This window comes from Schistocerca gregaria, chromosome 5, assembly GCF_023897955.1.
Source record: "Schistocerca gregaria isolate iqSchGreg1 chromosome 5, iqSchGreg1.2, whole genome shotgun sequence".
NCBI lineage: Eukaryota > Metazoa > Arthropoda > Insecta > Orthoptera > Acrididae > Schistocerca > Schistocerca gregaria.
The window spans coordinates 520,500,489-520,523,136 of record NC_064924.1 but is presented as its reverse complement, the minus strand read 5'-3'; the positions used below and the strand labels follow the sequence as shown (position 1 = coordinate 520,523,136).

Genomic DNA, 22,648 nt, shown 5'->3' with positions numbered 1-22,648 from the left:
TTCGCTTAAAATAATCATAATCACAGCAAGATTTTAGAAGCCGGTACTCGGAGCCGCTGCGTAATAACCGCCAGTAACCTGAACAGCTCACCTCCCATAGAATGAAAATAAATTGCGATTTCTACTGTTAGAAGTACAATCGCTGAAGTTCCAATATGATGATGAACATGTTTTGTATAAAAACCAAGAGCTTATTTACATAGTGGGTGTCATTAACGTCGTGTAAGCCCAGTTTGTTCTTTAAAACTGTGTTGTGAAATCGTGAATACCGAGTGCAGTTCTACGATACAACGTAACTCATTCGGAAGCGGTTGAAAATACGATAGCTAAATAAAATCGTATATGAAGCTCACATTCACTCACCATATTACGGAAACTTTGAATCTGCAAAGCGGTTGCCATCTCTTATCTTCTCGCTGGATCCTGAAACAGGAAGGAGAAGTGTTTCACAAAGAATGTTTGTAGTGAACATAGAATTTTAACAATGCTGTACTGTTCAATTTTAAGTCACCACTATGTCAGTCACATCTTGCATTGCCGACCTTGCCCAAGTACACTCCACTTAGTTCAAAATGAAGACAATAAGTAAGCAGAACAATCATCATGTATTAACTAAGCTGGTATCACACACACTGGTCCTCTACTAATGGCGGAAATGAACTGGCAAATTTAAGAATGATGTGAATGAATTATCCACGGTATTAGATATTATGTATACGCCAAGCCGTGGAAAGCACTTTTCACTACAAGGTGACATCTCTCCCCTTTTTAGACAGTGTTCGTGCTTACTTTAAGATCTTCTAATAAAGGATCTACACCATAGCAGGTTCACGAATGCACAGGCACTCTGCATACACTAGTTCTACGACAAAGCTACGATGCTTGCTTGCCGGCACCGGAAATAAATTTAATGCGCGTTTTGTATTACCTTCCACACACGATGTTCCTGAAAACGGTTAACAGAATACTCCACATGGCACAATGCATACGATGCTTGATAAGGTCCATGTACGCACACATTCGATAAGTAAAACAAGACAAATTTCAAATACGACTTTCTGTCCGAATTCTGTCTGCGTACTTGAATGTCAGCAAGCACTCCAACTCGTGTAGGCTGCATCTAGCGAGGAGGCGCAGTTAAGATACCAGAAAACGCACTCCGGAGGAGAGTGCTTCACATCCTCGTCCGACCACCCAGCTTCTGGTATCGCATTGTTTTCTTAAATCGATTATGGCAAATGGTGCGACCGTAAGTTTGAAAACAGCACAACCGATTTCCTTCTCCATCTTTCTCCTATCCATGTTTGTGATTTTCTCTAATGATCTTGTAAACAACATGACAATATTATTTAGTCATCACTTCTTTATCGTTTAGTATTCAGCACAATATCTGTCCACATCAAACAGGATAATCTCCTCATCCACAACATCTATGGAGGAGATTCCATGGTACCAGTAAAGGTGTGAATTATGAGCAACAAGCAGGTGGATGCAGCAGACAAGAACGACAATATGATAGCTAAGAGAGAAAGATAAATCTGTGCTAATATGAAGGTTGGTTCTGACACACCAATTCTTCGTTAAGCATTCATCTGTTGGAGGTGATATGTCTTCTCTTTCTCCGACTTACCCAACCAGTTATAGGGTGAGCTGCAATTTAACCTAGATTTCGAACCACAGAGGATCTTGGCTTTCTTCATATAAACAAACCATTTCCAGAAGCGATAAGCTACAAAAAATCGTAGGCCTGACTGAAGATTTAACCTTGGACCTTTGTATGTGTAGTTTGACACTTGTTCATTTAGCCAAAAAAAACCACATGATATCTAAAGTGGTAAAATGTTGATTTACACCAAATACTGACACACTGCTGTTGAGAAGCAGGATCATACGCATCTACAGCTACATGGTTACTCTAAAGCTCACAATTAAGTGTTTGACAGATGCTCCGTAGAACCAATTTAAAAGTATTCATCGACCGGTCAAGTTTGGAATAGTACGTGGGAAAAACGGACACCTAAATGTGATCATTGGTAAGGGGAGTAACTGTAAGTGCGGGAAAACTAGATGCGGTCGTTGGGATCGGTCACCCAACCGTAGTGTACTTCCTTGCAGGCAATGAGGTGGAGTCCTGTCGTGTCAACTCATCTCCAGGTAGGGTGCTAACACTATGCTACGTTTTGAAAGAGTTCAAATGGTTCAAATGGCTCTGAGCACTATGGGACTTAACACCTTAGGTCTTCAGTCCCCTAGAACTTAGAACTACTTAAACCTAACTAACCTAAGGAAATCACACACATCCATGCCCCAGGCAGGATTCGAACCTGCGACCGTAGCAGTCCCGCGGTTCCGGACTGCAGCGCCTAGAACCGCAAGACCATCGCGGCCGGCTTTGAAAGAGTGCAACCAGCTGGTACCAGGGGTAGCATTCGATTCCATCGGCAGGGGAACTGCCCTCAGTGATAACGCGGAAAGTTTCAAAGTGGCATACAACTAATAAATTTTGCGTTCTTCACAAGATTTATACGAAAAGTTGAAGAGTACGTAAAACTTATCCCGATCGCTAATCTACTTTTGGTCAATATAGCTTTCGTAGTTGAAGACCTTTCCCGTTTAACAGAACTTTTTGTACTTTTTTTGTATTTTCTCTTGTACATATTTCCAATTTTGTTTCATTTCTGTTCCAGTTTCATTTCAACTTATAACAAGGGTACAAGTTTTTTCAGGCATGATATCATGCTATGTTACGCCAAGCAGTTTCCCATTTAATGCTGTCTACTCTGAAGCCGATACCACTAATGAAAACTCTTTAATGATATGGACTTGATACGTCAATATGTAGCAAATACATGGTGTGAGGAGCCTGAAAGGTCGCTATGAAGAAAAAAATAAACCCAGGATAAATTTGTATAGTAATTTACTAAGTCAAGATCACCTTATTACTATAAAACTCATACTATCGGTTTCTGCAGTTCACTGCCATCTTCAGGTATAATAATTAATCCACAAACAGCTTAGTCACGATATCTAAAAACTTAAGTTATATCTATACTGAACATTTCGAAGTGACATAAAAGGTGTCAAAGAATTGGACGATATGTCGTAACACGGTTCAAAAATGGTTCAAATGGCTCTGAGCACTATGGGACTTAACTTCTGAGGTCATCAGTTGCCTAGAACGTAGAACTAATTAAACCTAACTAACCTAAGGACATCACACTCATCCATGCCCGAGGCAGGATTCGAACCTGCGACCGTAGCGGTCGCCCGGCTCCAGACTGTAGCGCCTAGAACCGCACGGCCACTCCGGACGGCCGTAACACGGTGAAATCTTCTAGCGCGTCTTCCGTATTAGAGTAAAGATTCAGTATGTGTTTGGAACTTTGGCGCATATACAGAGTAAAATAAAATATTTAAAAAGGAAACAGCACGGTGTACCGCCTATGTTAAGTTCCTGGGATATGCTTTTCGACAAGTCACAAATCAGCCGAAATGTGGAAAACTTAGTACTAGTGCAGACTTGTCACGAAAGCCATTTGCTCCAGCTACATGTGTAGGAAACGCAACAGAGGGTAATAAATGCGAGCGCAGCGCCGTAAGTTGAAAAGGCGGGCGAGGGGCGGCTATCACGCAACGGGATCTGGGGCCACCGCCGGGAAGTGGGCGGCCCGTGGGAAGGCGAGCAAGTGCGCCGCCGACGATACGGGAGGGGCCAGGCGGGGCGAGCGGGCCGCGCAGAGATCAATCGCCGTGTGCGCTCTGTGTGGCCGGCACACAGCTCTGAGGCCCTCTGCCTACACGGCATGCGTCTCTGATACTCCGCGACGGTGTGGCTGCCGACAGGGAGCGCCGGCACACAGCCGGTTCAGGCAGTAGTCACCTTTGCACTTCTTGCAGTAAACAGAAAAACTATAGACAAAAAATTCACGTTCCATAAAACGCAAGAGACGCTACAAGTAAAGCAACCAGCGAAAATCAAGAATACGCTGCGATGACCTGTAATGGGACAATCTCAAGAAAAACTAACTGACGTTAGCATCTGTTTAAAGATGTAAAAACACAATCAGATGTAAACTACTACATAAAATCAGAAAAACTACACAACTCGGTACGGCGGTATATGAAATGAAGTGTCAAAATTGCGACCTGAAATATACTGGACAGACTAGCAGAATTTTTACATCCCGATTTAAGCAATATACACATCCAAATAACAAAACTGGCTTTTGCACACATTTATTAATCACCAAACATATGGTCGGAAATATTCAAGCCTGGACGTGTTATATTAAGTTGCCAAGACCCATCAGCTTAACTTTTTGGAACACTTAGGAATTTGAAACTTCCTGGAAGATTAAAACCGTGTGCCGGTCCGAGACTCGAAGTCGGGACCTTTGCCTTTCGCGGGCAAGTGCTCCCTCGCAGGAGAGCTTCTGCAAAGTTTGGAAGGTAGGTGACGAGATACTGGCAGAAGTGAAGCTGTGAGGACGGGGCGTGATCCGTGCTTGGGTAGCTCAGTTGGTAGAGCACTTGCCCGCGATAGGCAATGGTCCCGAGTTCGAGTCTCGGTCCGGCACACAGTTTTAATCTGCCAGGAAGTTTCATATCAGCGCACACTCCGCTGCAGAGTGTAAATCTCATTCTGGAAACTTAGGAATTTATTGTCATAGGGATCATGGAACACTGCTCGAAGGCCGTAGTGAATTCTTTGACAGCTCTTACTTTGATATTTTTTCAAGACTTGCTCACACACGGGTGACAGGCGGACGCCGTGGCTGGCAGCGCCCTGGGGACTGCGGCGTCTGCCGCGGACTGCACGGAAACCAAAGAGGACGGCGTGGCCGCCGTTTGGGCGAAACGAGCTTCCGGAACACCGCCAAGGCGGCACCCACGTTACGGCGCGTAGGAAGAAAAGTAGAACTAAACTGTTAATAACATATATAAAAGAAAATTTGGACGCCTAAACTAGCTTTGGACCTTGGGATTATTGTAATAACAATAAGTTAAGATGCGTAGCTGTATCTTTTTTACTTTTATTTTATTTTTTATTATGTTTATAACTATAAAACCTAAATGAATAATCCGCTCAATTGTTGACGTAAACTCATTTGTTTTCCGAACGACTGCTTATCGTTATACCTTCAGCTCTTCTTTTGTTGGTTTGTGTGTCTGTAAAGCAACATGGATGGGACTGTGTGTGCAAACACTTTTTCTTTCTAATTCTCCAAACTAGTTTCGGGGAAATACCGCCATTTTTAGATGATTTACTTATTCTAGAACTCAACATCGTCACACTACATAACGAAAAACGCTATTATTTGTTCTACTGTTTGGTTCCAGAACCATGTGAGAATATTCTTATAATACCTTTTTATTTAACAGTCGTTCTGTGCATCTATACCAAAAAAAAAAAAAAAAAACACAACAAACATAGAAATATCCAATGACTACAAAGTTATGTTTGTTGTAATTTTCCGCAAAGAACCTTGCGATGACTATAGAGTGAAAACGTACTATAAGATTCTTCGTACATATATCTGGAACCAAACGGTACAACATAATACAATAATTTTTTTCTCACTGTAAGATAACGATGTTAATTATCCCGAATTAGCATAAAAACAGGCACATACCGTAGTGGCTATTTGAGGAATCGAGAACAAGAAACGCTTGCACCAAGGCGGACCCACAGTCCTACTTATACTGAACCAAAAAAAAAATGGCTCTGAGCACTATGGGACTTAACATCTTTGGTCATCAGTCCCCTAGAACTTAGAACTACTTAAACCTAACTAACCTAAGGACATCACACACATCCATGCCCGAGACAGGATTCGAACCTGCGACCGTAGCAGTCGCGCAGCTCCGGACTGAGCGCCTAGAACCGCTAGACCACCGCGGCTGGCTTATACTGAAAAGTATATTATTCAGTATACTAGTAATTACGATAATATGAAAATGTTAATATCATATATCTGTAGCACTTACATACAGCAACGTGCACAGAAAACCTTACGACAAGGTACATTTTGTATCGAGCAGTGGGAAAAATTGGTATGTCTGTTATCGTGCACTACTCACGGAGCTATACAAAGGTGAGTTGTACTTTTCTTTTTGTTTATGTTGTAACGTAGTCCTTCATTGAATTTTTTTTCCATTTGCTGTAGCAGATCTCAAGATGGCTAACGTCGAAACTGGTAATCAGAAGACAGTGTATACGCGTTCAATGACTGAAAATAATTGTAGTAAAAGTGCCACCATGATCGCGGGCTCTCAATTTCACATTATTCCCTTCTGAAAGAACTGTTGATTTTCTTGCCGTAAGATTCTTGCATCAAGAAGCCATATGACTGTTCTCGACACCTACCGCTGGAAATGTCTTTTCCTTAGTTAGAACAATTCGCTACCCCACTGTCTGGTAGTGTCTGCCACAAAATATAAACCATTAATATTCCATATGCTGTAACTAGCCATCCACACCAAGGCGACACAAAAGAAACGAGACTGCTCGCGCGATGCCACGTCATTTCTTATGGACGGTTTGACACAGGCATGGCAACATTTCCTATCTTGCGCCAAACCATGATCGCGGGCTCTCAATTTCACATTATTCCCTTCTGAAAGAACTGTTGATTTTCTTGCCGTAAGATTCTTGCATCAAGAAGCCATATGACTGTTCTCGACACCTACCGCTGGAAATGTCTTTTCCTTAGTTAGAACAATTCGCTACCCCACTGTCTGGTAGTGTCTGCCACAAAATATAAACCATTAATATTCCATATGCTGTAACTAGCCATCCACACCAAGGCGACACAAAAGAAACGAGACTGCTCGCGCGATGCCACGTCATTTCTTATGGACGGTTTGACACAGGCATGGCAACATTTCCTATCTTGCGCCAAACCTTTCATCTCACAGAAACACCTACAGCCAACGTCCTCGAGTACACTTTCCGGTCACATCGATGTCTCTGGAGTCCTATAGACGGTACAGAACTGCTACCACGCGTCGTTTGGCATCCACTGCTGAAGTAGTGAAAAGGTAATGTAGGATCGGCGCAGTACGATGAATCGACGTAGAGACGTGGCAGACTGTAGGAAAGGGGCTATAGCGTTAATGACCTCATCGCGAATAAAGGTGCCAGATTTGTTGGTGCAGCAACGTGCGTTGTCCAACGTGTCTATGACGAGTGGCGTACCACTCACAGACATGTAACACGGGGTAAAAACACTGACATTAAAAAGACCATAACAGACAGGACACAGACCAGGGGCCAGTGACACGCGCTGCCAATGACAGTCGGCTTCAAATCCGAAAGGAATTGCTGCCGTCACTGAATTCATATCCATTTCAACCAGTTTCCAAGTCAACATTACGTTGGGAACAGCACGCAGTGGGCTCATGGAGCTGGTTACGTCGCAAATGGTCATCGCTTACAAAGGCACATAAAGCTCCACGTTTATAATGGTCCAAAACAACACAGACATCGGATAGTAGGTGACTAGGGGAGTGTAATGTGGTCCGAAAGGTGGCCCTGGGAAGGCAAAAACGGCGGAGCTGCTGCGCAGCCAAACGGAAGACAGCATGCAGAAATAACGACGCAGATGTGTGTGTTTGACATGCGACCTTTTAATCAAACTAATCAAAACGTCTCTTTTTTTTACTTTTGAGAGGGACACATCTGCCCTTTACTTTCTGCTATACTGTTTACTTCCGCCAATGCTCGCATGAACTGCTTAAATAACTCTACTGGTTTCAGCTGACTAGTTATTATCAATAGCCTGTAAATAATTCCTAGCCCATAGCATGCTAGAAGGACACATTTTCAAGAGATTCCTACTACTGAACATTGCTAATAACACGGCAAATATGAACAAGTTTATGTTTTGGCTTCTGCGGACAAACACATATCTATACTAACAATGCACATCCATGTCACGACAAACAGATCCTCAGTATTCCGGGAAGTCTCCTTTCTATTCTGTTAAGATACTATTCGCAACAACCATAAATACTCATAGATGTACTGAACTACTTTGGGCATCCGCTTTATCCTCCGTTCCTCGCAGGTAGCGCCTTTTGTCAAATTGCCTCTCCGCTAAAACAAGGTCAGATGCGATCTATATCTTTCGACTCAGTCGTTCCAATCAGCAAAAAGAACTTCTTGATGCCGATTATCTATCAATTGAGCCCGCGTAGTTGAGAATATCAATGAGTGTTTCTAGTTGCCGCACATAGTATTTAGAGGAACAGAAACGAGACTGCCCGGAATGCTTCTATTTGTCGTGACATGGATGAGCGGTGTTAATATAGACATGTTTGTCAGGCGGCAGAAGCCAAAAAGTAACCTTGTTCATATTTTCCATGTTATTAGCAATGTCTTGTAGTAGGAACCATTTGGAAATATTTAGAGGGCTTAAATTACAGTAAAAATTTTCACAATGATTTGCGCAACAAGGTAATAATGCATCTTTAAATAATTTTAATATGTTCTACTCGGCGACACCCGGAAATATCTAGATCCCGTCTCCTTTAGGAAGCTAGTTGCACAAGCTGAAAATGCATAAACTCTCAACTTCGTGGACTATGCGCAGATGGCTAATGGCAAAGAGACAAGGGAAACTTACGAGTCGCTTACTCTTTCAAAAGCCTAGAAGCAGCTGCAATGTTCAATAAAAGTACCGCTCCAATGGTGCCTACTTTGTTCTGCGGGGGCCGCGCGGGATTAGCCGAGCGGTCTCAGGCGCTGCAGTCATGGACTGTGCGGCTGGTCCCGGCGGAGGTTCGAGTCCTTCCTCGGGCATGGGTGTGTGTGTTCGTCCTTAGGATAATTTAGGTTAAGTAGTGTGTAATCTTAGGGACTGATGACCTTAGCAGTTAAGTCCCATAAGATTTCACACACATTTGAACATTTGTTCTGTGGGGAGTCTTCACAATCATTTGGATGAAGACTCTGAAAGCTATCGCGAATACATCGCATGCTGGTATCTTACATCTGTCTTGCAACTTGAACTTGACGAGAGCTCTTACGTCTGCACACGTTATTACTAACAACATCTGCCGCGTGGAGTGGCTTCGCGGTTAGAGGCGTCAGGTCACGGACTGCGCGGCCCTCCCGCCGGTGGTTCGAGTCCCCCCTCGGACGTGTGTGTGTGTGTGTGTGTGTGTGTGTGTGTGTGTGTGTGTGTGTGTGTGTAGTTCTTAGCGTAAGTTAGTTTAAGTAGTGTGTAAACCTAGGGACCCATGACCTCAGCAGCTTGGTCCCTTAAGAATTCACACACATTTGAACATTTAGCAACACCTGGTATGCTAATAATCCTTTTACACTTTAGAGCAAATGGAACAGTGAACAGCGTTGCAGCTTCGATGATTTGAGGTGCGACAGTGCTGTTTATTGTTTTTGTCTTTTTGGCGTCGATAACAACTGTAGTAGCAGCGATGGCGGCGGAGGAAGCAGTGGATGCGTATGCACTGCTCTTTGTTTCCGGTCGGAAACACAAGTTAGTAGTTACAAGTCGATCACACCCTTAATTACTGAATTTATAAAAAAAATTAGGCCCTTATAAACTTCGCAGCTTTATGTATCAACTAAAGAGTGTAGTGTTGTACCACAATGTAGCAAGGTAGCAGGATTTTTAACAGGATATATTTCTCTAATACGCTGGGCCATGCGAGTTTTCTAGCTTCCGTGATCATTCTTGCCAAAGTAAAAAAAAAATGCAGATGTTTCTCTTGTTTTTCTCATTTCTCCTATTTTCAAGTTAATTGTTCCGTGTTGAAGAGTTTTTAAAGATGTGTTCTTTGTTTAATAATTATTGAAAATAATTTTAAAAAAAAGAGAAATTCTGCTAATACGATAACTCGATAAAAGTTGTACAAGGGTATCAACAGAGATACGGTACATAACATGGAGTGCAAGTGTTAAAAATTCTCACTGACACATCAGGAATAGTGTTAGTTGCTACATATATGTTGGACTATTTTAGAAAAACTCTTAAAGAGGTAGGGTCACGAAGTTTTAGTAGTAGTAACACATGTTTTAAATACCATGTGGTGCATACGGCCAAAAGCGGCTACCAACAAGCGAAGCCAAGTACCGAGCCGGTAACGCCTTAAGGTCTCCACCACGCATACCTGCAACACCACGGCGTTAGGCGGGTGAGCATACACGTCTCCGCTCAAGGCGCTTCCCATAGAGAGCTTGTCCAGTGGATTTAATAAACGGCCAACTGCGAAGTATGTGTTTTAAAAAGAGAAGGTTTTTATTCAAAATATTAACTCACATTATCGTAAAAATTTAGAACTCTATACAAATTGTTTGGACAACACTGGTTTTCTTTGTCTGTACGGGTGAAGATTCTTGACACGGAGCATAGTACAACGGAGTTTGGAATTGCGAGAACATAAGTAATGCACTATATGAAAAAGATGGCCCAATTGGCGTTCTGGATGAAGCTCAACTGGAAGAGCTCTGTCCATTTAAGCCAGAAATTGGGGTCGATAACCAGGAATTCGACGAAATTATACACCCTGTTATGTTGCCTTCCACGGCAAGCCAACGTTGGCTTACACTTTAGCAAGATAATGCCCACCAGCACATGGTGAGAGTTTCTCCTGCTTGTCTTCATGCTTGTCAAACCCTAGCTTGGCCCAGTTGTAGCGGAAATGGGCCTTTTGAAACGGAGAACACAGAAAACCTTTCGTCGCAGCGTTATTGCAATTTCGGCTTAATGGGAAGTGAACAAGTGAGCGAGCAGGCTAACTATACTACGGAGACGCCGACCAGCAACTACACGAGCTGGCAAGTTACAGGTGGCATGTATTAAAAATTATCCGTAGGTACAGTTCGTTCACGTATCGCAAAATCGGATGAATCTTTTTGAAATATCTTGAAATACCCTTTGCTGTCCGCAATTTATCTAAACGATTTAAGAGACAGACTGAGCATGCCTCTTAGATTGTTTGCAGGTGATGCTGTCATTTACCGAGTAGTTAAGTCATCAGAAAATCGAAACAAATAGCAAGACGATTTAGTCAAGATATTAATATCGTGCGGAAAGTAGAATATGACTATAAATAATAAACAGTGTGATATCCTCCACATAAGTCCTACAGAAACCTGTTAAATTTCTGTCACACGATGAATCAAACAAATGAAAACGTTGTCGATTCAGGTAGGCAAATACCTGAGGATTACAATTACGAACAACTTAAACTGGAACTACCAGAGAGAAAAAGCTAACCAACGACATATTTTATTGGCAGAATACTTAGAAGACCCAACAAATCTATTAAAGGGATTGCCTACACTACTCTCGTCTGTCCTCTGCTAGAGTACTGCTGCGATGTGTGGGATCCATACCAGATACTATTGACGGAGGTCATCTTAATATTTCAAAGAAGGGCAGCTCGTTTTGTGTTATCTCGAATAGGAGAAGAGTGTCACTGATCTGATACGCGAGTTGGGTGGCCATACTTTAAAAGAAAGGCTGTTTCGTTGCGTCGAGATATTTTCACGAAATTTCCATCACTTTCTCCTCTCAATGCGAATTTTTTTTATTCCCACATACTGAGGAAGAAATGACCATCGTGATAAACTAAGAGAAATCAGAACACGCACGGAAAGATTTAAGTGTTCATTTATACCACTACTGTCCTAAAGTGCAACGGTCGAGAAATAGTGGAAAAGTGGTTGTATTAAAGTTCTACAGAGCACGCACGTGTGAACTGGAGAGTAGTCACGTAGATGTAGTTGCTTTTAAATAAAGCAGCAGACAAGTGTAACCCTATATTGAGCAGTTTTTCTGGAAGTCTGGGGAGAGTTCGGTAGGCAGTAACACGCAGATTCTTCTTGTGTTGCAGTAGTTTTCCTACATGTCGCCCTCATCATTCGCAACGTTTTGTTCTTTTTGGGATGGGGGAGGGGGGCTGGGGGGGGGGGGGGGGAATCACATGCTAGCAAATAAACTGTATTTGGAATCAGTGGCTATTCCTGTAATAGACAGAAAGTGTAGGGCGTGAGCGGCTGGAGGACTCGTGGCTGTCGGGAGTGCGCCGAAGAGCCGTTCTTGAGACTGGCTGGATCAGTTGTCAGAAGCAGTCAGCAGAGTAGAGAGAGCTGGGCGAGTGGCGGCTGCCTCTCGCCGTGGCGGACTTGCCAGCGCGCCGACTTGCCGGGCTAATTTCCTCCTGCAAATTGGTCGGAAGAGCGAGAGAGGCACCCCGCTGCACCGCCGGGGCCATCAGCCAGCGGGCGCGCCGGCTACACCTCGTGCCGGCGCGCTGAGGATGACCACCACATGCGCGGAAGGGTCAAAAGTACACGGCGTCCGTAAATTATCTTCACAGACTGGTATTCAACACGGGCAAGACAGCTCATAAAGTTTTGTTTCCTAATTCATACATGTCAATTTGTGCACCCCTCGTGGCACGGAAATGTCTACTCAGGATTCATTTTCTCTCCTTGTACTACACTGAAGGAACTACATGGCAACTTGTTCAAAACATAGCGAAAGACGTGTGTTCAAGTCCTATAGGCCTGTCACTTTGGTTCCATAAATCTGATCCTTTACAAAGCCTAGTGGCGCAATACCAGATGACGTGGCAATCACCATCTGGAAACTTTTGATCCATAGCAAAACCAGGTAAACATCACTATTGAAGGTAGAACCGAAGAAAAAGAATATACTGGAAAATAGGAAAAGGCTCTATGCATTTTAATGCTAACTGTTGAAAAGCATTTGTTGTTCCTTAGCATAGTTTTAAAGTTATTAAAGTCTAGCTCGTAAATATGATTTATGGAGGCCGCGCGGGGTAGCCGCGCGGTGAGGCGCCTTGCCACAGTTCGCGCGGCTCCCCCCGTCGGATGTTCCGAGTCCTCCCTCGGGCATGGATGCGCAAGTTGTCCTTAGCGTAAGTTAGTTTAAGTTTGATTAAGTAGTGTGTAAGTCTAGGGACCGATGACCTCAAAAGTTTGGTCCCACAGGAACTTACCACAAATTTCCAAGAGTGGCCTATATAAGCAGTATCATTTTCAATAGTGAAAACTGACACGGTTTAAAATGTACCATAACTGAAACAATAACTTGGGTGTGCAAATGACCTGATTGCCGTACAATTTCGAATGTTACGAGCCGCCACTGACGTCGGTCCAAAATATCGCCCTAGTTAGTACACTCTAAGAGGAAAGAAGAGACACACCACAAAGGAACCGTCCGAACTGGACGGAAATCGGAAGATGTCATGTACATGTACAGACAAATAAATTTTTACAGTTTCAGAAATATTGGATGTTGTATTTAAGAAAAGAGCTTCTCAAATTGAGAAGGCCAATAACGCGTTTGTCCACCTCTGGCCTTATGCAAGCAGTTATTCTGCTTGGCATTCTGTGACAAAATTTGTTAGATGTTCTACTGAGGGATATCATGTAAAATTCTGTCCAGTTGGCGCGTTAAATTGACAAAATCCCGAGCTGGTTTGAAGGCCCTTCCTATAATGCTCCAAACATTCTCTGTTGAGGAGAGATCGGGCGTGACTTTTGTCAACAGCACGGCATTACACCTTCCGACACCGCATCTTGCAACCTACCACTGGCTTCCAAGGTCACGCGGAGACAGGCTCCGCCTATGGTCCTCCCCTTCCAACAACTTTGTGCAAACTCCGACGCAGCATAACGACAGCAGAGATGCAATCACTCCCGACGTGCTCTCAAAGTATGCGCCCGCTGAGGGACACATTGAACTTTTGTCAAAGGGAAATGAAAACTTTGACCCTAACCGTAACCGTAAACTGTACCCCCAAGACTACATGTGAGTGCTAGTAAAATATACACTCTTGTAAAATCGGATGATTCTTTTGAAATACATACTGGGCTGTCGTACGCGTAAGTTTTTATTTTCATGTGTGTAAAAATATAGCCGCAAATTGGGTGAATCTTTTTTGGAACACACTGTAATTTTTTTAAAGTTGGGAATAAGTCTAAGTCGATAGACACAAATCCGAAGAGCAGAGTGTTTGAGGCAATACTTCACAGAAGTATTCGCACAGCTGCTCGATTCCGACATTTCTTATGTCTGGACGAGCACAGTCAATGAGTTATCCACCTTCGATCAATTACGGTCAGGTGATTCGCACATTTCTGCACAATGTTTACAGTAGGTGAGGATAATTAACTATTGTGGCGATAGTCCACACGAAACGCTTCACAACCATTCATAAGACATCGTAAGTAAAGATACGCATTGTTTGACCCTTGCCCGTTTTCATCGTTTTTTATTTTATTTATTTATTTATTGTAAGGCATCTTGCCCTCTCCAGTCGTTGGATTGTGATTTAAATTCCGGCTCAAAGAGTCCAACCCACATTTTATTAACAGCAAAAACACTTCACTTAGTCCAGCAATAAGACGATATGTTTTTATTGTTTCAATAATTCAAGAAGTCGATAACTGGCGCTGATAGAATCTGAGTAGTCTCATTTACATGACGGCACCTTCAGTAGAATCTGTCGTAAGTTTCACATATCATTACTTTGTCCATGGTTTCGGCCTTCCTGATCGCGGATTAATTTTTAAGCTCACACGATCACCATGAAAATCATTAGAACAAAGCAAAAACGTTCTACAGTTTACAGTTAACACAACAGTAACTTAAGATAAAGCAAGCTGATTTTTGGTCCGATTTTTCTAAAGTTTCGATAAAGTTTAGACATTATTGTACTACGTAAGACATTCAAGGATCTCCTATCCAAGTCCCTCCTGGCTTCATTACGAACTCGTATTTTAACAACATCATTACGAACTCGTATTTTAACAACAGGACTTTTCTTATAACACAAAGATTATCTCGCCATGACAGAAATTATATGTCGTTTTCGAAAATTTACTTAGAGAAAGAAAGAGAGAGCGAAGACGGTGTTGGGAGGGTGGGGGGAGGAGAGGGAGGTAAGAGAGAGAGAGAGAGAGAGAGAGAGAGAGAGAGAGAGAGAGAGAGATCATTCGAAAAAATGAAACCCACTTTGGTAAAACTGGCGGCATTTATATTAAAAGCTCAGCGCATTTTATTGTGTAAGTGAATTAACGGGGGCCAGACAAATAATCTTGTCAGCTTCGATACTGTGTCATTCACGATGATTCCTGTGAACGACGTTATTTCACGTACAGAAAACACTGAGAATGTAGTAGCTTTGTTTTTTTTACTATCTTATTATAATGTATTTCTAGTATAGCAACAAGATTTACGAACATGTTGATGGGTTTGCAATGAACAACTTTCATAGTTCAGCTTTCGCCAATCTGTATGTGGAGATTTTTTTATCTAATTATTAATTCTGCTAAGATAACCAATTATCACGCGCACTAATATAGAAAAGAGATAAAAATTTATACATATTATGATAATGTTAATAGATATGAAGAATGACGATATATTACACAAAATATAGATGCTAATTTTGCACAAGGTGAATTGTAATAGAGAATGATGTCAGTTGTTAGAAACTATCAGATGTGTTTGGTTGCATATGTGGAATGGTAGTGATTTCTGTACAACTTATAAGGTGTGTAGAAATTCGCCTCTTGAACTTTTAAAGCAGTTATCAGTGTTTCATCTCTGAAGATGTCTCTATCAGGTGGTTAAGAAAGTTAATGGAGAGCTTTATGTGTTGATCACGGCTTCTCAACACGGAAGTTTTAACGAGAGAAAAGACGATCACATATTTCACAAGTAGTTTTATGGTCCTACAAAAACGCTGAGCAGCTGTGAGGGAATGCGTTTCTAAGAGGAGGCAGCTGATGCGTTTCCTCGAGGGAGCGATCCTTTTCTGAAACAAAAGCACCCATCACTGCGACTGTGCTAAAAATACGTGTCCCTGGACCGGGCTACTTACTCAGCGACGGCTATGCACGACCCTATATTCGCAAGCAGCTGCTACTTAAATATGTTCTTGTCTGCCCGCTGATCGACATGGGACACTCTCATTACAACATGAACGTCTAATTTAGACTACATCATACAGTAAATTTTCACAAGGGGATGAACTGATGCTAGACAGCCCTTCAACACACGTTGTAATGGCACTATGAGGCGAGAATCTGTAGTAAATGCCTGATATGGATTTGTTACGTAGCCGGTATAATGCAGATCTTCCCCCCTGGAAAACCTTGTGCATCCATTCTGCCTAAAATTCTACTACATAGGATGCAAAGCCCGCCGCCAAAAAGAGCTTGGTCAGTGGTGTCACCTGAGACTTCTGTAGGACGCTTGAGTTTACAACATTAGCAGCAGGCGGTACCCGCTCTATGCAACTGTTTATTTGCTGAACAGTTAAAAGTGTCGACACATCAACGTGAAACTGCAGTCCCATGGATCTGTCTCTCTTTCTTAATTCTGTAGGAAATCTTTTTGCTGTCAACAAACTTGTCAGCTTTTCCAAAGCTCTTTTACCCAAAGGTATTCTACTTCTTACTTCTTCCATATAGTAACCATTTCCTATCACCACACCTCCCAAGTACCCGAAAGTTTTACTTGTTCCAGCGATATTTTTGACGGAACCTTTATGTTCCCTGATTCCCAACACTTTGCTCTTTCCTATATTCATTCTGATTCCACGCTCTTTTCTCACAACGGGTTTAGTACAACCCTTGTATTTGTACTCTCCCACAGCTCTGGTATGACGAATGGTTCCCTGGAATGGCAGCGCACCCTTTGCGAATATATCTGCTACGAGCAATCAGGAAGAGGAAGGAAAATTATGATTTAACGTTTCGTCTTGGCGGAGTCATTAGAGACAGAGTTCAAGCTCGGACTGCGAAACGAATATTGTCGTGTCCCTGACAAATAAGCTATCCCGATATTTGCCTCTAGTCGTTTTCGGACACCGTGGCAAGCTTATGTCAAAGGGTGGCCGGATGGAGCTATGAAATCAGTTCCACCTGAAAGCGAATTGATTGTGCTACACTGTCCCGATTCGTGTGAGTGATCTAGTGCGATGCAATGCTTCCAGAATATCGATACGCGACCTGCCGAGTCCGAATATCCACTCAGAGGCAGCTAGTCTAGTGAAGGTATTCGCCTGGCACGAAACTGATGTCTCAACAGGTGACGCTGTACAATGGATCCTCTGTCACATTGAGACTGTGGTCTTCGGTAGTGAGCGACGAGTAAGCGATAAGAGTGTGAATTAAAATTGCATTCTGATACTACTATTGCCTTCCATGAGACAGCCATATTTCCGAAGACAAGGGAAGCACTACACAGGTCGCAGAGGCTCCTCACACAGTAATCTCAACTTGTACGGTTCCATAGAACCAGAGTAGTCAGTCGATACTGCACTGAACGTCTTTCATCATCTCGCAATCTACTAGGACCTTTCTCCATGTCATATGACGTCACACCTGGCGTTTCTTGTAATAATTACATCGTGGACAGATGTTCTCTCACTGAGGATAAATGTCGCTACTTCACAACTAGGAGACTAAGTTACTGTCTGTTTATAAATCACAGTAGATGTTACTGACTGGGACAGATTCAAAACATAAACATGTTTAGAACGTAAAACTGCTTTCAGCATGCGGGTGGAACGTCAGTTTTTCTATCTTCATTACGTCAAAGACGATGAGCGACCTATGTTAACGAGGAATGAAATGCTCTTCACTATTTTCTTGCAACTGTGGCAATCAGTAGGAAATTTCTTGAGAAATGCAGAACGGCCTATTTCACTCGCTGAGACTGTCTCGTTGGAATTTACGTCATCTAAGAATTTATACAACGGAAAAAACAGCACAAGTTGCAAATTTCACTTCTATTTACTTTATGACTAGTTTTGGATCGGGACCAGTTTTCAAATCATATTACAGGCCAGAAAACAAAAATTACAATCATGCACAATACAGTTGTTACCAGATTATTAAGCACACGTCAAAAATACAGAACGTATCGTTTCAAGGTATACGTACCAGATATTCGAAATAGTATTACCCAGAATATAAGAACCATGTCAAGATAACAAATACCTAAGAATAACATAGTGCAAACTTCATCAAGTAAACAAAAGTGAAATTTGCATTCTGCCCTGCAATTACTCGAGCATGCTGGAAACTCTTTCTAAGAAGAAGGCGATTCCACAATACCAATGCTCTTCTCTGGAGCAATCTGAAAACATTTAATTACCTTGTATTAAATGGTGATCATGGGCACCATAGAATTGAGACTTCCGGTTTACTGTTCAGCGGAAATGTTAACTTGTGTCAACAATAATTGCTGGTGTCTTTGATACTTTATCTCGGAATTGCAAAACATAAGTTTTGAATGTTAAAGATTTTATACACGTGCTTAGAACTTGCCGCCACTTCAGAAAACAGTGCATGTAAAATGTCAGAACGGACATGACCATTCACTTGCTACTCTCGGTGCTGACAAACTGGCCACTGGCCACTGCATCGTATTGGTTCTATAGCCTCACACGGTCACGCAAACACTGACAGAGGACACAACTTCCATCACAAGATACAATACATTCATCTTTGCACCATTGGAACTTAGGTACGCCTGGACATAAAACAAAACCAGCCCCGACTATCATAAATAATCTTTCCATGACTCTGACGACAGTAAGTCGTAATTTAGTGTTTCCGTCCTTCGAAATTTTTCTAACAAGCCCTCCGTAAAAGTGTACTTTTCGGTATACTCTAACGTTTACCCTTTGATTCACAGGTTCTTGCAAAAAAGCCATTCCTTCACAGCTGTATCCAGAAAAAGAGCAAAAGCGAAAGAGCTCGTAGTCTCCCTTGCATCCTGTTGCCAATATTCATAAATACGTAGTAAAAACTCTGTCGTTGGAAGTTCAGGTGACGTGCTTCAAACATTTTTTTCCGAACTGCAGTGCAAAAATATTTCTTATTCTTGTCGTGATCTACAGGCAATAGCTAAGTTGCTATACGCTACTACAATCGAAGAAACGAACTGGGGAAGTCGCTACATTGTAAACGGCGCGTTTTCGGGTCTTACATGTTCACAAATCCTCTATGGCGTCACTGTGAGATTTCTCTCATTCCTTAATCATGCTCCTACATTTATGGTATGTTATACTATGTTAGAGCACTCTGTGTCTTCAGAAGCTTCATTTCCATTCCTTAATAGTTATTTATTTATACTATCCAAACAAAGCACATTACTTCGTTTGTGCCACATAAAACATGACCTGTTTCAGCAATCTAAAGTTGACAAAGACGGTTTCTTTATTTTTATCTTATGTTTTCACAAAATTTCCGCTACTATTTATGATATCTACGAAAATTGAATTCATGGATGTTTAAAAATAATTTTCTCCAACTGCTTTGACTTGATGCCTTTAATCGTCTTCTTTCTGCAATAGAAACTTACGTAATAGTTTTTACAGTAGTACACAAAGATCCTTAGTCACGGAACACACCAAAAATGTCTGTCACAAAGTGGCCATCCACCCATTATGGACGGAAATTTACAGTTCTGTCGTGGGCTTCAGTAGAAATAAAAGAAAAAATTTGTGATTCGCTTCTAAATGAGATAGCAGACAGCACTGGGAACTGCAGGATCAAACATCATGAATTTATTTTTGTCCAAATCCTAGAATGAATTGGGGTCGCATGCTTTTGTTAACTTGTACTAAGGTAGGTGTATGAAGTCCAATGGAAAGGACAGATTGTCTGCGGGCTATATATTATCAAGTATGAAACATAAATTAATGGGTTGTACTGCTAGCACCGGTTCAATGAGAACGTTCGAATTCTATGCGCACGGGTCCGAATAGTTCGATAGTACCATTTAACGGGTCCGCCATGCAGTAGCATCTAAACGGTGTTTCAGTGAAAGCCCTTCAGTAACAAAGGACGACGGAAATACGTCTATAAAGCGTGTCGGGTACAAGCATTAATCGCCGGGACCGAGGCGGCTCGTCGTCGCTACAGAAGATTTAACAATGAGGGACCATCACACAACCAATGCCGAGATATCCCTTCCGTTCTTCGGTCAGATTTTGCCGGCTGACCCGTCGTAATACTGCTTATGAACCAACGCTGCTGAATTGCAGCGAATCATAGAAGCTAGCTACAGCAGAATTTGGTTATTCGAGGTTTCGCGTCCGTAATCCTCTTCTGGCGCTGCTTTTGAAAAGCTAGCATGCTAATATAAAGCTTCAAGAATTCGTTCAGTGACTGGGATCATTAAATGAGACATACCAGCTGTTCCACGCACATGACATTAATTAGTAACTGAGTCAGAACGACCATAGTAATGTCCGTCAGACACACAGTCCCCCGGGTTCCCGGGTTCGATTCCCGGCGGGGTCAGGGATTTTCTCTGCCTCGTGATGGCTGGGTGTTGTGTGATGTAGTTAGGTTAGTTAGGTTTAAGTAGTTCTAAGTTCTAGGGGATTGATGACCTAAGATGTTAAGTCCCATAGTGCTCAGAGCCATTTGAACCACACAGTCCACTGCAGAAGCACAGTAATATTAAGAACGTTTCCCACGATTCGAAACTAAATAGCATCGCACTTTTAGTTTACATAGTGATTAAGTTTTCTCACACTTGCTTCCAGATCGGGTACTGTTGAGAGTAATTTTTTGGTTATTTTAGTTAAGTTTCGGGAGGCAGCATGCTTATCGGTGAGGGAAGATTCGAAAGGAAAGTGCTGGCACAGATACGAACTTTTTTTACATTGACAGCCATGCTGATATTTGCATCAGCTTTTTCTGTATGATCCATCAGTGTTTAACAGTGGAATACTACAACCAATTGGGAGGAATGTAAAAGATCGACTGGCAAGTGAAGCTCTGAGTTGTTCACGAAGCGTGTTCAGGTGGTTCAGCTGATAGAGTAGTGCCACCAAACGGAGGCGACCAGGTTAAATTACAGAACCGACACGCAATTTTACTTCTCACAAATAATCAACTCATTGCATATTTCCCAAGAGTAAAAACATTCCGTTTCACTACTACACGTATAATTATATGTTATAATGAGGAATAGCCTTGAGAATGGCAGAATAAGGGGTGTAGCGAGTAAAATAAATAATTAAGCGCTGGGGGGTGGGGAGACTGGATGACACTCTACCACTAGCACTGTAAGTTCCAATTACTAACATTGCCAGAAAAAAGAAGAGGAGGAGGGGGAAAAAACGCCTTCACCATTAGTCCCTGTCACTGAAATTTCCACCTACGATTTATGAAAACCAATACCAGAGGTTCCTCTGTGGGGTATGGGGGAGCAACATTTCTAGCGGATCGGAGACCCAAGGCCGGTCTGGAAAGTATTTCCAACTGTCACTACACGGTATGTTCCAGGAGGAACGGCTAGTATTCAGGGATATGACAGAAATCCTCATATGAAGGAAAAACTTCAATGGGCAAATGTCCTATGGCGAATGGTTTCCAAGACAGAACACATTTAATATAAAGATTTATTTTCTGTGTTTACATTACACGAAAATAATTTTCGAGGCGGAATTTAACGGTCCCATTCGATAGCGAGGTCGCAAATTAGTCAAGTGTTCCATTCGTTTATCGATATCTATTAGCAGGGACAGCGATGAAACGCGAAGAATAACCAGCTGCTGCATGGCGGTAGGACCAGCGTGGGTTAGGACGCTGCTGTCGCTGCTGACGTACTGGTTATTCTTCGTATTTTACTGTCTCTGCTACTACATATCCATCGAACCAATATCGCACCAGACCGATTTGGGACCGCTCTACCGTGTGGGCATGTAATTCTGCTTTAAAAATCGTTTTTCTGCACTAAGTTATACAGAAAACAAATCATAATGTACATTAAATGTTTTCTGTCTCGGAAACCATTCGGAATAGGACGTATGTCCATTGAAGTTTTTCCTTCTAATGACGGTTTCTGTTATATCCCTAAATATTGACCACTCCGCCTGGGACACCGTGCATATGTTCTACATTGCAAGTTCAGCTTATCAGAACGATTTGCTCTGATATCATTACATGACACTGCATCGTCACTGATTTCATTCCCACCGATTCATTCACTGCATTTTATTGCATTTAATTCATTAATATACAGGTTGAAGCCGAACTCCAACGACAAATTTTCGGACATGATGATGACTATTTTCTGAGTATTTTGGTAGTAGGGACCCTGGACTCTGGTTGCTCGTTTAGTTTCACAACAGCGGAACAGCCTGTATCGTGCAATCATCAGAACATATAATACAAAACGCAGAGTATTGCAGCAAACGCCAGATGTGAAAGCACTGTGATGCGTTTGGTGTCACTGTGGAAAGATCGTAACATTGCTATACTAGTCTGCCTTTGCTTTCAGTGAGCCCATACACAAGGGGCATATAGCCCAACTCTTCATCAGTAAACCTATCTATCCAGTTGTGTATCACGGTTCAAGTACAGCTAACACTATCGGAAAAACAAACCCGAAATCGAACAAGCAGTAATGGGTGAAAGCTCGTCAGCATGGAGTACAGTGGTATTACTGTCGTCAAAGGCAAGTATCGTGAGTGAATGGAACGAATTTGTTTCCAGACATGACACACAGCGAAAGCTGCCGATACTGCACTGTTACGCAGATACTTTGAGTACAATACTGTTACAAAGATAAATGGAGGGTATGAAATCAAACTAAACGCGATCACTCCGTGGTGA

The 22,648-nt window shown here is 42.3% G+C and overlaps 1 protein-coding gene across 4 annotated transcripts in view; it reads right to left on the bottom strand.

The window, feature by feature from the left end:
- Nucleotides 1-22,648, bottom strand: part of LOC126272766 (myocyte-specific enhancer factor 2) — an 841,022-nt gene that overhangs the window by 609,133 nt on the left and 209,241 nt on the right. For all 4 annotated transcript variants that reach the window (XM_049975898.1, XM_049975894.1, XM_049975902.1 and 1 more), the window contains one exon: nucleotides 364-423. The gene's annotated coding sequence lies outside the window, so the exon portion shown is untranslated. The remainder of the gene's footprint in view (nucleotides 1-363; nucleotides 424-22,648) is intronic.